At 37.9% G+C, this 15,440-nt stretch overlaps 1 protein-coding gene across 2 annotated transcripts in view; it reads left to right on the top strand.

Moving 5' to 3' along the window:
- rbms3 (RNA binding motif, single stranded interacting protein) overlaps positions 1–15,440 on the top strand; it is a 150,307-nt gene that overhangs the window by 79,566 nt on the left and 55,301 nt on the right. The gene's annotated exons all lie outside the window — the stretch shown is intronic.

Below are 15,440 nucleotides of genomic sequence, written 5' to 3'. Positions count from 1 at the left end.
GCTGTTGATCAAAGATTGAGGGCTGAAGTGGACAAACTACCATAGAGAGAGAGAGAGAAAAAAGAAAAACAGTAGACCAATCACTACCTGGGCCATCTGACCAATCAGAGCAGAGTAGACTCTCGGAAAGGAGGATTAAATCTTCGAACAAACTGTTTTTAGACTCTTTAAAAAAGGTGAAGTGCAATGCATAATGAGAAGATTAAAGTGCTTTTTGACCTTGGATGCATTAAAATGTTAGCCGCATTTGTTTTGTTTTTGTTTTTTAGCATGAAACTACAAGTTTAGGTTCATCTTTACTAATTCGCTTTACTCACTGACATCAACACAATGAATTTTCCTAATGTTGGGGTTATGAATGAGGCTTGTGTATTGTAATATGCATCGGGAAATAATGCAGGGCGGGATGCGAAAGGCAAGGCAATGGTATTTCAGGATAATATTATTTCTTCCTGCCCGCGCAGGCCTGTTGCATCAGCAAAAATGTTGTTTCAGAGGCAGAGAAAGCTTTTACATTTTAATGAAAGATTATAAAAGATTTTTTTTTCTTCAGAAAAACCTGCAGCAATGCATTATACACAATAAAAGTTTGGCTATTTGATAATAAAGTAAAAATGGGCTACTTTTGATTTGACATGGTATGTCTTCATAGTAAAGTGTTTTTGTTTGTATAATTACGTTACATACAAAGTCATATTCAGGTGACATTGAAGGATGCTAGGTGAGTTTATAAGCATGAATTTGTGCATCTGAGCATATCTGGTTGAAGTGTTTGTGTTCTTGCTGGGTTTGTTGGGCATTTTTATTGTACGTGTAGGGGAGTTGTATTAGCTTGTGTTGTCCTTGGTCAGGGTGTTGAATGGGGTGTGGGGTGGATGGTAATGAGGCTGAATTCATTGGGATCTGTGGTGATCTGAGTCCATTTGGCTGCGGCGCCATCCGCTTTTCGCTGACTCGCTCAGCCTCACCTCTCAAAAGAACTTCTAAATAACCTTGTACTACCGAACCCACACCGGCCCTGCTGAGAAACAGAGAGGGGACCAAAGAGAGAGACTGTCGGGGACACATTCTTTCTGCCCACACACATGGAAAAAAAACCCCACAATTTTGGGGTCTTCATCTGTCTGTCCTTCCTTCTAGTGCCGTTTTCTGTCTGTATTCTTCTCCTGTATCAGTATTATGATTTGTATCTATGAGATGTACTCTATAGTTCTACTGTATATCTCTTTGAAAAGAAGTCCATTCTCTATTGTCAGTAATGTAACGAATCGATGTATGAAGCATAGCTTACACGGATACACTTTTAAAATAAGCTGCTTTGTGTTGATTAATGCAGCAAATTTTGCATGAACAACTGTTGCAAAATCTGTGTCTGAGAAAATATTTTGTGTATGATGTGATTCAATGGGAATCCACATGATCAAAATTCCAGTTCATGTGGATTCCCATTGAAATAACTGGAATTCACCCTCAAAACAATTCACCAAACAATAGATAAAAGTGTCCTCACCTTTGCAGTCTACCACAGTAAAAGAGCCAGATGAAAGATTGGTTCTTGTTTAAAATGAGGCTTTGAATGTTGTCCAAATATAATTGCTGAAAAATGAGTTCGATATCTATGGAAGCAATCAAAAAAGAGCAAATCACATTTTAAATAACCATAGTTGAAAACGTTGGTGGCAAAAAGTAACTGTTTGATTTTTCTTTGTCATTGAATCATTCATTCAAGGGATTCGTTCAGAAATGCTGATTCATCCAGTAATGAAACAAGTGAAGTATTCATTGCAAGTCAATGAATCATTCATTCAAACCATTTTTTTAAATAATTCATTCAAATTGATTAAACATTTTAAATTGCATCAATTAACATTTTGTTAGAACCTCTAAGTTACGTTATTTTGCTTAGTTGTCTGTTCAGAATCGATCTCTGTTAAAAAACAAAAACAAAAACTTCTCTAATTTATCTAGAATCGTGCACTCATTTTAATTGAACTGTCCATTGTAAATTATTGCTTTTTATCACAATGAGTGTTGGCTCACCAGCTAACAATACAATGTACAATGAATGCTCAGGAAATTAACTATGAACATCATATGCAAACTAGAGTTGAGTTTAGATGGAAGGACAGAACATTGCAGTAGCCTTTCTCTCTCTCTCTCTCTCTTTGCTGTTCCTCTCTCACGCTCTCTCTCTCCCCCTTTCCTTTGATCACCTTGCCACAGAGAAAGTAAGAGCCCTTTCTCTCAGCTGAGGTTAATCCTTCCGGTTTGCACACAGAAATAACCATGGCAACAGGTTATCTTTGTGCAGAGCATCACCCAACAGATAATTGATCAGACTAGAGTGGAGGCAGGTATTCTTTTCTCCCTTAACCTCTCTGGTCATTAATGAGACACGGCACACACACAAGCGCACACCCAACACCCTTGACCTTGGCATTTTAACAGGAACCCATGAAAGGTAACATGTAGTGAATACAAAGTAGATGTTGGACACCCCTGTGTTTGTGAAAACCCCTCACGTCCCACAGGACGTACTACAGAACAATGTGTCCCATGGGAAGGAACCCTCTCCCCACCCTGAATGTTAAGCTTTCAGAGTCCGGATGTGCTCTGCATGTGTTACCTTAACCGCTCACTCAAGTATCATAAACTTTATGAATTTGCCTCTAGGCAAACGGCTCCTCTTATGTCACCAACAACAGTTGACATTGTGGGAATGATCTTATTGGCATTATCCATATGGCCACATGAGCTTGTGGTATTGTGAGCTTATATACATATTAAACACACAGGAAATGTTACAGGTTTGTGTTAGATGTTCAATGGTGCATTGCTCTGCACAATCTGGATTTCACCGGATATTTGGTCAAATAAAGTCATATTTCAGGTTGTAGGGAGTGGATATATTCAGTCTGAAGGACCGCTTATAAAGCGGATAAGGAAATTTACCCACCAGTCATTTCACAACACCACCACATACAATGTGAAATTTAATTGGAGTGAAATTAAATTTAAAATTTAAACCATTTGTATTAGTTTTGGAATTTAAACCATTTGTATTAAATCAATTTGGTTTAGTGAATGATTCCATAACTCAAAGGCAGTCAATTGTTTTGGATTAATTTGGTTTAGAGAGTGACTCTTGATATTATATTATATTATATTATATATTTTATTAAATCATATTTAACATGAACAGATTTTTTACAGCTCACCGTATCCAGATTGAGATATTTACATAGGTGTGCCCTTCAGATATGTGGTCCACTCCTCCCTACACTCTAAAAAATGCTGGGTTGTTTTAACCCAATTTTGGGTCAAATATGGACAAACCCGAAATGTTGGGTTAAAAATGTAATGTAAAAAATTAACCCAACGTCTGGGTTAGTCCATATTTGACCCAAAGTTGGGTTAAAACAACCCAGCATTTTTTAGAGTGTAGAGTCTGAATATGGTTAGCATTTAGAGTAACCCAAATGAAATAACCGTTATAAACAGACACTCTTGATAAATGGTTGTTCATATGTAGTGACAGTTGACATTGCTTGTGCAAACTCGATGATGCCATTATCCATATGTCCATGAGTTTATGGTTGTCATGAGCATTCATTGTAAAGATGAGGAATATTCCACAGTTTAATGTATAATATTTAGGTAATGTATGTCGCACTGGTCTCCAGATCTAGACGGCTATTTCTTTTGTATCCAGAGCATGATGTTTTTATATAGGCTACAGTCTGTAGCCTGGTGCAAGTTCGACACCTCTCCTAAGCTTTTTCTCACGGCTAACTTCAAACCCTGTAGAGATGTCAGAGCAGACTCGAGATGCCATTACCTGCAAGTACATTGACTGTGATTGTTTTTTTTTTCTCTCCAACTCACTCTCTTGCACTCTCCCTTGTTCCATGTCGTTCCCTCACTTATTCCTTCTCAAAAAAAAAAAAACTTTCATTATTAATTTTTACCCTCATATCTCAAAAAGTGCTTTTCAGTCATAATCCACCAGACTCTTTGGTTATTGCATTTATTTAATGAAAAAATCCAGGCGCCCTGGAAGACACAGAGTTACTGAGTGTGTGGGTATGTGTGTGTGTTTATATAAGAGAAAGAGACCGGAATAAGGAGGATAGTGAGTTTTTTTTTCTCTGTCCACGGTGGAGGCCGAAGTTATTAAGTGTAGCAATGGAGTGGAACTTGAGGCTGTGTTCCTTTGGCTCTGGGCTTCTTATTAAAGCAGCAGAGATTGAGGCGATTTCACACAGATCTTTCTCTATCTTTTTTTTTTCTCCCCCACTTTCCTCCCTTGCCAAATCCCGAATCGCAGACCAATCAGAGAAGTTCTTGTGAGTGAAAGAAAATATATCCTCTGCGCTCCGGCACAATCCAAGGGTCTTTTGAGTTTGACTATAAAAAATCCTTCACCTGAACTGACCTTATTGAAAACTAGAACAAACAATGCAGTCAATGGCTGGCAACATTTAGTCCGCTAGCGTACGCTAATGGTGTTGTTTTTGGGAGCGATAGCCGAGAATCTCATTTCATCTTATTCTTGGCCTCACATCACGAGAGCATCGGCGGTCCACTGAGAACAGACATCTTCAACTCGGTCTGTATACGTGCCAGTATGTCGTATGATAGCAATCTGTCCGCGTGGAGTGAACTCCGCCATTCTTCTTGAGTCCTTGCTCTTTCACTTGCTCACTGGCACCCTCCCTCTCGGGGTGCTGGTTGCCCCCACCTCCATCTCTCAGCTAATGAGTCCCTCTGGACAGGCATAAAAAGGCTCTCTCATCAACCATCTTGGAGATGATTGAGGCTTCAAAGAGCCTCCCAAGACATTAGCATAACAAGGCTACCTGCAGATGCTGGCAGTGCCAGAGACCATGAGATAGAGACAGCTCTCCTCTTTTACCTAGACAGCATGAATCATTTATCGTCCTGAGCCAACAGAGTCTCGGCTTGTGGCCAGGTGTCATGCCCGCCACTCGAGTCGTCATTTCTTTCTCTGAAAGCCCTTAGCGCCGTTGGCAAGTTAGCGGCTATTTACGAACTTAAGGAAATTAAAGGAAAATAACTTTTTCTTTTTAATTAAAGAACTATAATTCCTGGGTGGATTTGAGCTAGCAATGAAGAACAATAAGTAAAATCTTTTTGAAATATTGATGGTTTCCCTAAACCTTTATTTTATAATAACGATTGGTGCTGAAGGGGCCTGATGGAATATATGGCACTTTATAAAATAAAAACAGGAACTTTTTTTCTTTTTAACAAATCGTCAGTAAATGAAGGTGCTTAAACGTTATATAAAAATACACAAGGAGGTCGAGATAAATATTAAACGGGCTGTTTTATTTTATTTTTATTTATGTTAAGTTAGCATAAAAATTAAAAAAGGCTAAATGTAGATCATTTTTATATAATTATACTAGCTATTATTAGCTAGCTAGTAATTAAACCAGTTTGGAATTGAATCTTGATTTGTTGTAGTTGATAAACCCATACAGACCTTATTATAATAAATATATAATAAGTATATATATAAAAGTATATAGTGTAACAGTGTTGTTTGCAGTGTTGTTGGGAAACAGCTAATTTATTACAGTTTATTATATGCATTTGTATTTTATTTCAGTATTTTATTACAATTAAATACACATTATTTCTAAAAACATACATTTAAAGTACATACATTTTATTTATATGTACATAAGCTACCTTTTTAGTTGTATTTTTGTTGCAACAAAGAAATGAAGAAACATTTTTAAAAAAGTGCAGTTGTTCATGTAATGTGCTGCACATCCCTGGTCACGTGATACTTGTATTGGAAGCCAGAAGAACTCTTATTTAGCTTTAGCACAATTGTTGCTCTTGACTTTTTCAAAATAACTTACAACAACAATAAAAAAAAGGGTTCTAAAATCATTAATGCAAGTTCATGCCAAAGAATTTCCCATTAAACTTGAGGTATTTGGCAGGTAGCACAATCTTAAAGATTTTGCAATACTACCTTGCATAAAGTATAGGCTTGTCAGTTTAAAATATGTAGAACAAAGTGATAATACAGAGATGGCCCAAGGCCTGTGACCGGTTGCATAAAGCACCTTAAATGTAATTTTCCCATAAGTTCACCCTTATGTTTCCCTTAAACCTAAGGGTGTTGCAGAAAAAAAAAACCTTAAGTGTTACTTAAGTGATACGTCATAAACACTTAGAATTTCCCTTAAATGCTGTTTTTTCACTTAAGTAATCTCTTAAAAAAGCTTTAGGCTAAGTGTTGCAAAAAATAAGACGACATGTCTGAATTTATGGAACCAGCTGAAGATCATTATGTGCCAAGAACAAGTTTTAAGGATAGGGAGAACCCTTTGGACCATCTTAGCGATGAAAAATTTGATCGGCGCAATATTTGGCATCGCTAACAAACTAGACGGCGACCTTGACTATGTCACACATCGCAACCACTCTTTACTTGCGGTGTTACAACTGCTTATAGCACTCCGTTTTTTGTTTTTTTTGTAACTGGGAGTTTTCAGACAATAGTGGGAGATGTTTTGCACATGCAGAAATTGTCTGTCAGCAGAGTGGTTCACTGGGTTGTGGGGGCTCTTTCCCGTCATTTAAACGCAACGGTCAAGTTTCCACAACACTATCTCATGACCAATTCGTACGAATTCGACGCATGATTAAAAAGTGTCTAATTCGTACTAATTCGTACGACCTCACTCGTACTAATTCGTACGATTTGTCTAAACCCACGTGATGGTTAGGTTTAGGGGCGGGGTCAGGAGTAGGTCATTCGTACGAATTCATACGAATTGGCCAATTCGTAAAATATGTACGATTGAGCAAAATCGTATTAATTCGTACGAGTGAGGTCATATGAATTGTTATGAATTAGCCACTTTTTAATCATTCGTCGAATTAGTACGACTTGGTCGTGAGATCGGGTTGGTTTCCATCCCGTCAAACCATTTTCTTCCCGGAAAGCAGGTTTTTATTTTACCATCTTCATCAAGAAGAATACTTTTCTTCTCCTCTGTCCAATTAGGCTTTCTATTTTTTGTTTTCTTTATCCATTCCGATATCCTAGCCTACTTTATTTGATGAAACCGCGAAATTGCTAGTGTTAGTGTTAGTGTTTTGCGTATCTATGGCAACAACAGACTTTTAAAACGTGAATCCTGGATCGCTGTCGTAAAACACTTAAATGTTTCCCTTACCTAAGAGAACCGTTTAAGAGATTAAACGGTTCAACACCCTTAAGTTATTCCCTTATGTAAGGGGAAATCGCTCTTTAAGTATCATACTTAAGGTGCTTTATGCAACCGGGCCCTGTTCTTTAGGATTGTTGCATTCGACACTAACACATCCTCAGGTGGACGTCCTTGTTTAGCTTAGCTTAGCCATGATGCACCTTCACTCTCAGAGCCTTCGCTTCCTGCCGTATTACATTTACAGATAAAATCAGCCGCTCATTTATTAAGCCTCAAAAGGTGTCCAGCTCAAGGGATTTGGTGCTCTGTTACTCAGTCCATCACAGGGAAAACACCGGGAAACTTATCCACTGTCTAATCCACTGCGCCATCACCACCCCGTCATATATGTTTCACTCACTGAGTGCAGTTATTTAATTACTATATATTGTACAAGTACTATTGTAAAGACAAAATAACTGTTTTTATACTTTGTAGCTTTCTCTGAATGTGAAAACTGTTGAAAACTCATAATTTCTGTCAGTTCTGTGATCTGAATAGCTCTTCAGAGGCTGCTGACCTTTTTGTGGATGTGCCAAAGGCAATTCAGTCACTGTTACACTATCTATAACTTGAACAGAGTTCGCCAAGGCTTTACGTTATTTGCAAGGCACTCTTGGAACAGGGCGTCCGGCCAGATGCTTCTCTCACGTCGTTTCAGTCACGGAGCGGATAAGAACGGTCCGCAGAGAGTGCGGTTCCCCAGCAGACGCCCTCCTCGCTCCGGTCTGGGCCAGGCCGTCTCTATCACTCCTCCCACCAGCTGATGTGGTGTGGAAAAGTCCTGTCGCCTCTCGGCCCAGTCTGCATTCCTGCCCAATTACATTTCAGCCCCAGCTGACTTCCATTAGACTTGATCACAGCCCCGAGACGAGGAGGAGGAGGGGTGTTTAGGAGGCTGTGAGTAGTATGTGTAGTAGAACTTGTGAGTCAGAGCAGTGGTGACAGGTTCACTAGCTGTATGATCTCAGAACAACCATAACAAAACATTTAAAGATGCTGTTTTGCTTTGTGGCAGCTTTTTGGGATGCTGGGATGGGAAACAATATCGTATTATGAGCTTGTGATGTCATGTGTAGTAACTTCATAGCCACACGAGACAGTATGAGATCAGAGTGGAATCCAGCACCACATTTTGAGTGAGTGTGAATTCCTAAAGAATAGACCTTAGTTCATCGTCAATATGACAATACAATGTATTACTGTATATTAAAGGTATATTTAATCATTTTATTTTAATTTTGAAATCGATACCATTGGGAACAATTTCAATATAGACATTTTTAATATTATCTCATAATTTGCCAGGAGGTCATTTGTTATAAGATTATCTCATAATTTGCATTAGGCTGCTGTCACTTTAAGGCTGAATGCACGGATCCATTACACTGTTACCTAGGCCTAAAAAACGTGAGGCCCTGAGGATGGTTTTGTGACCAAAAGCTTGGCTATTAAATTTGCTTAAAGGACTCAAGTGTGCGGACAATTTATTTATTTTTTGAGTTGCCTGAAAGATTCATTTAAAATATGGGACAGATGAGGTTCCTGTTGGACTGGTTAGCAAATCACTGAGAAGACAGCATGTTATAAATTGAAGCAAACAGGGTCTAGACCCTTAGGCAAAGAAGTACAGTTTGTGTGTGTACTTGAATTTGGATCTCTCTGATGAGGAAATGTTGACAATATATTTTCACTAATATTTTTAGTGAATAAACATGTGTTGTTGTGACTCAGGACCTTAAGGTAGTCTGTCATATTCAACAAACTGCACTCCTCACAGCATTACTTTCATTAGAGTCAAATAAAATACAGCATCCTCATTTACTTCAGTGCCCCCTAGATGATCATCCTCAGTAACTAAAATGTTGCTGTTATTGCGTTTGCGTTTAATATTCATTACTGCAAACATAAGTCTAGTGTTCTTATACAATAAATTCCACAGTCATTACACACACACAAAGTTTTTACCTGAGATAATTGTACGTTCTATATCCTAGCCCTACCCACACTCTCATCTTTCTACATTTTTAAATTTTCATTAAGACATTATTTAGTATGTTTATTAACCTTCATTCCAACACAGTCTCATCCCAAAAAGTCATATAACTGACGTCTTGGGACGTCTTTTGACCATACGTCAATATCCGCCTTTTTAGGGCCCCCTTAAACGTCGGTAGATGGCGATCCCGGGCCGTCATACAACTGACGCTTTACCTTTAACGTCAGTTAGGTGACGGGTTAGGTTTAGGGTTAGGTTTAGGTCTGGGGTAGAGTTAGGATCCCATAACCTCATCTACCGACGTTTAAGGGGGCCCTAAAAAGGCGAATATTGACGTATGGTCAAAAGACGTCCCAATGACGTCTTGGAATGAGACCGGGTTGTTCATTCCTCGTGGGGACCATTGGCTGCTGTTGGTGAATTTTGCTCACAAACACACACACACACACACACAAAATCCTGTATGGTTTAGCAATTGTGGCTCTGCGTATTTTCACAGCAAGAAACTGGGAAAATAGAAAAATCTCAATAGCATAACACCAAAAAAATAATCCCTTCTGTAAGAAAAAGCTATGATTCGCTTTAGGAAATCATTTCATTTAGATCTCCCGAACAAGCTTTGCTTTTTTGCTCGTGTCCCAGTAATACATCAAATAAACGGCCTCCCAGGGTCTCGTTTTTTAAATGTTCCCACATCTGTTCGTCAAGATGCCGCTGCTAAAGCCGCTTTCTGATGCAGTCCCTCACCCAGAGCTGTCAGAATGATTTCTGCCTGCTCTCGCTCTTCCCTCTATCTGTCCTGCTCTCTTTTTATATTTATCTGGGAACATTTAGGGCATATTTTTAATGCTGAGCCTCATCCATGACTGCAGTTCAGTATAGGGTCAAACGTAGTCATATACGCATTACACAGAACCATCTCTTGGTGGTAGTTCATAAAATAAGCACCCCGCATTCCAATCTCTACTTTCTTATCAGGGATTTCACACTTTAGCTCTGTTGAAAAACCTAGTGATCTTTCTAAAGCTGCTTCCTAACTGAAATGAAATTTTCAAAATGTCCTCCTCATTATATAAACAGAGACATTATTTAATTCTGCTGCAAAACAGCTCGTTTCCAGCGTCAGGAAACAACTTAATGGTTTATTTTTAATGGCGTCGTAGGATTATGTTTAATCTGAGCATTTGATTGCTGATTGTTATTGCAAGATTTTTTTTTTTTGTAAGAGGAAGCTGTCTTCTGCATCTGTGCAAAGTTTTAAATATAATGTGCAGTTTTTAAAAATGGTCGGTTACACTTTATTTCGATAGAAGTCACTTTAGACGTTCTACTAGGTAACTTTTCAACTACGTGTCAACTAACTCTCATTGGAGTGTTAGTATATTATAGTAGACTGTCAGCAGACTGTTAGGTTATAGTTAGGTTTTGGCTTTGGGTTAGGAGAATAAGTTTACTTGTAGTTGCCAAGTTACTTATTGAATGTCAGTTGGGGGACCAACAAAATAAATTGTTAGCAGATATTAAGCTGACAGTCAACTAATACTCTAATGACAGTTAGTATGTAGTTGAAAAGTTACTTATAGTTAGTAGAATGTCTAAAGTGACTATCGAAATAAAGTGTTACCAAATGGTCTAAAAATGGGGTCTTTGGAATGCGCCACTTCCAGTATTTTGCCGGTTAATCCAGCCTGTTCTCATCCCAAGGCCTCATATACTGACATTTCGTCTACATCCAACGCACATGGCACCCTTTTGCGTCAATATGAGATGCAGATATGGGCCAGAAGGCGCCCCTAGTGGTCTAACTCTAAACCTACCCCAGAACTAAACCTACCATTACCGAACAAAGCTCTGTGTGATGCCAAAGGACGTTGGATTTAGACTAAATTTCTAAAGTGTCACTATATGACACCCTAGGATGAGAACGCGTTGGTTAATCGGTAAATTGCAATTTAGGATTTTTTTAGGAGGAAAAAGAAAAACAATCACGACAAAGTTGCTTATTATTTAAAACACCCTTTACGTTGAGAACGGCTAGTGCTGCTTAAAATGCTGCTCACAGAGGCAGCTCTCTAGCTTGACGTTGTATCTATCTGACGTTGTATCTTGCCAGTCTTACTGTTCTTTCTCTTTGTTTTTCTTGTTTTGTTTTGTTTTGTTTTTTCGAGATTGAGTTCTTTGAGATTGATTCAAGCTTTGCTGGCAGCCTGTGTTTGTTGCTACCCATAATTCACTGCTCTACCCCATGACATGCTGCTACAGCCCTGTGATGGATTACTCCAGACTAAATGCGTTGCTAAAGACGCACACACACGGCCCTTTTGAATTGTTAACCAATTTTTGGGAAGCAGGTTAAACACACAAACATGCACTGAGCACAACACACCTAATCTTTTATAAACATTATACACCAAATTGTATGCACAGATTAATCACACAAATGCAGTGAGTCACACAAACAACAAATATAGCCCCTCTGGTTGGGCCTCTTTAACAAGGTAATGCATCATAAATTCATTTGGCTCCCAGTAAACATTGTTGAAAAATGAGAGTGATGGATGGATGTCATGGGGCTTCTGAGCGCCGCAGTATGTGTGTGTGCGAAAGAGAGACTGGTACTCTGTTTCTAAACATAGGACGTTTTTAAGGCATTGTAGGTGTGTTGCGAGTGCAAAGTCTGTCCTGATTGGTCATAAACTTAATTATGCTGTCTTGTAAGATACCGGTAACACAGGTTCGTTAGTTAACATTAGTATGTATTAACTAACATGAACTAACCCTGAGCATTTGTTACTGTATTTGTTCCTCGTTGTTAACGTAACGTTAGGTAATAAAAACACTGCCGTAAATGTTAGTTCACATTGCTTGCATTAACTAATTTTAACAAGATTTTAATAATGTATTAGTAAATGTTTAAATTAATAATATGAATAAATGCTGTATAAGAGCAGTTCAGCATTAGTTCATGCTAACAAATGTAGTTAACTAATGAACCTTATTGTAAAGTGTTACCAAGATTCCTTCACTGTGTCTGAAATTATAATTTTTTTACAACATAGAAGTTTTTTTCTGTTTTTCAGCTGAAGGAAATAACCTTTTAAATCCATTTTATGGGTTGGTACCAACTACCAAGTGTTATTTCAGTATTATTTGTGTTCTATTATACAGTACTTTGGTAATGCTTTAGATTACAGCCAGTCAGTTTTCATTTAAAATGTAAAAGTTATGTGCTTTTGAAATATTACTATTTAGGTTTAATTTGATAGTTGCAAAAGTCAAGCGCATAAAGCGTCCAACATTGTGTGGCAGTTTTCTTTGTTTGTGACAAATACATTTTAAGAGTTATAGTTGACAGGATAGCTGTGTTTTGTGTAAACAGAGTTATGAATGAATGTACCATTGTTTGTTGCGCTGTCATTCTTATAGGCTATTCATCGTTCATTCTTTTCGATAAAGTGAAAAACCTCCTGTCCTGTTTTAAATGAAATGAAACATGTTGTAATGTCTTACTGATGACAAAAACAAATGAAGATATCGCTCACTGAAACTTAAATTCAGGGCTTCCATTCACGCATTCTTCCGTAATGGAGAAGCCACCACATTAACCCCATAAATGCCCAAGCAAAGGAAAGCAAATTTCAACTATTCACAGTTTGAATGCGGTGCTACAGTATAAATACTCAGTACAAATCAAACCATCTGTAACAGACAAAGCAATAGTGACACATAGTAAAAAGATTGTTAATCACACACGTGTTGTTACAGTATATTGCTGTCGGATCCAATGTAATCGTCACTGCATCTTCTTTTATTTTCAGTCTCCCAGAAGCCTGCGCTGAACAGTGTCTTTTTAAAAAAGGAATCTGCAGTAAAATGAAGCGAACAAACTGCGTCTTACTGACGCAATCTGTTAATTTCTTAATGTTAGGATCACATGCAAGGCAATGTAAAGATTGTTTTTTGGGTTTTTTTTTTTGCAATCCTCAGAGGTATCTATCATTTTGTTGCTCGAGTAACCCTGTGCAAATCAGTGGATGGGGCTAAAGAGGCAATGATGTAGAAGTAGTTGTTGATCTTCTTCTGCAGAGTCGATTTTTCAAGTGCTTTTGGCAGCTAGTTTTCAACGAACAAGTTGGACTAACAAGGACGTTTTGAGTTCCGAAAGAATTTTTTATAGTACAATGAGCTTATATGTTAAAGGAAAATTGATTTCTTAAATTTGAACTGTTGTTGCCTACGTAGTGCGGTTCAAATCACTCTCTGCATTAGGCAGCTTCCTATATAGGCAGTATGAGGCGATGGAGCTGACATGGTTTTGGAACAGAGCTTGAGTTACTATATAAATGGTTGTGGCTGATTGTACAGACATTGAGTCGTACACATGTTTTCAGGTCACAGGCTGCTAATCTTTATGGTGGTCATTTAGCTGTGGAGAGACCCCTGAGAGAGAGTCGGAGTAGAAGAAAAAACCCTATCTGAAATAAAAACACAGCAGGAGAGAGAGAATAACCTGGCTGTAAAGTGTGATATCCCACCACAGCGACCATGCTGCTAGAGGAGACTAGCGTTTTCCATTTTGGGATTCAGCTGCGTTTGCACTGAAGACACTGACAGTCTCAGCACCTTTGCACCTTCAGGAACAATAAGACCTTACCTGGCGCACACACATACTACACATACTTTTTTTTTCATCTGTATCTGTGCATGTTGAAGGATGTGAACACTTAAAATCCACTCTTATCGTTTTTTTCATCATTTCCACTTGCAGTCGCACACTGTAAAAAGTAATAAGTTGACTTTACTAGGAAAAGCTGTGGAAACTGATTGCCTCAAAATTTTCAAGCAAATTAGGTCATCATTTTTGAGTTGATACTACTCTCTACTTCTTTGTAGAGTTAACTTGTGTATTTGTAGAGGTTACCATAAAACTTGAGTACAGGTAACTTAATAATCTCAAGTTAAGGCAACTTACAGATTTAAGTTGAGATTTGTAAGCAGAACTTACACAAAACAGTTAATTTAACATGTCTGCTTGTTCTACTTACTAGAGGAATGTGTGGAAACTGATTGCCTTAAATTTCTCAAGCAAATTGTACTCAAAATTCTGAGTTGAGAATACAAAGAAAGACAACACATTTGGCAAACCACTAGAATGTTTATTTGTTCAACAACAATATGTTAAAACATTACTGGCCCGCCAACAACATTTTAGAAATAAAGCACATAATGCACTCAAGAAAAAAAAACAAAGTACTTAAGACAATAAAAACAATGTTTCTTTGTTTTTAACATCTTTACAAAGTGGTTGAAAGCAGAGCATGCAAGTCACACAGTTTGGTACAGAATTCCTTTCCTACTACAGTTCTCTTTAAAATTCTCTTCTTATAAAACTATTCCAAAACCAAACAAGTAACATAAATAAGGCTTTTTTTTCTTTCCTTTTTTCTTTTCAACAATTGAAAAACAGTGAAGTATCTATAAAACAGTACTGAACAATTTTCTTTAGAGTTCTCTTAAATGAACACTCCACTGTTTTATTTCATATTAAGGGAATAGTTCACTTTGAAATTAATTTTTGATATGTTGTATCTTACTTCAAGGGCATCCAAGATGTAGGAGTCTTTGTTTCCGCAGTGGTTTCAATTTTGATATTTTTAGGTCAAAGCGTTCTCGTCTGTCAGTCACATAATGCAGGTCTATGGTCACCACCACAAAGAGCATGCACAGAGAAGTCAAAATTAAACATGATTTAATGACTCGTAAATGTAAGTACACATTGATGGCCTAAGACACGAAACGAGCGGTTTGTGTGAGGAAACTAATAGTATTTATATTGTTTTTACCTCTTGTTAACAGCCATGTCCAGCTGATCTGGATCAGATGTCCAACTGAACCGTATTGAACCATGTCCAACGTTCTGCAAGAAGTGATCTCGCGCGTCTACGTCACGCATTGTTTACACAGAGATTTACCTTTCACTAAACATATTTAGATATATCGAAATCATTTTTTATTGCGATTTCCTGTATATCTAAATATGTTTAGATCTTCACAGTGAAAGGTAAAACTTCCGAAATCTCCGTGTAAACAATGAGTGACTTAGACGCGCGCGAGATCACTTCCAGCGGAACGTTGGACATGGTTCAGTTCGGTTCAGTTGGACATCTGATCCAGATCAGTTGAAC

Source organism: Pimephales promelas, chromosome 12 (assembly GCF_988280905.1).
Source record: "Pimephales promelas chromosome 12, fPimPro1.hap1.1, whole genome shotgun sequence".
Taxonomy (NCBI): domain Eukaryota; kingdom Metazoa; phylum Chordata; class Actinopteri; order Cypriniformes; family Leuciscidae; genus Pimephales; species Pimephales promelas.
This window is presented reverse-complemented; position numbering and strand designations above follow the sequence as displayed.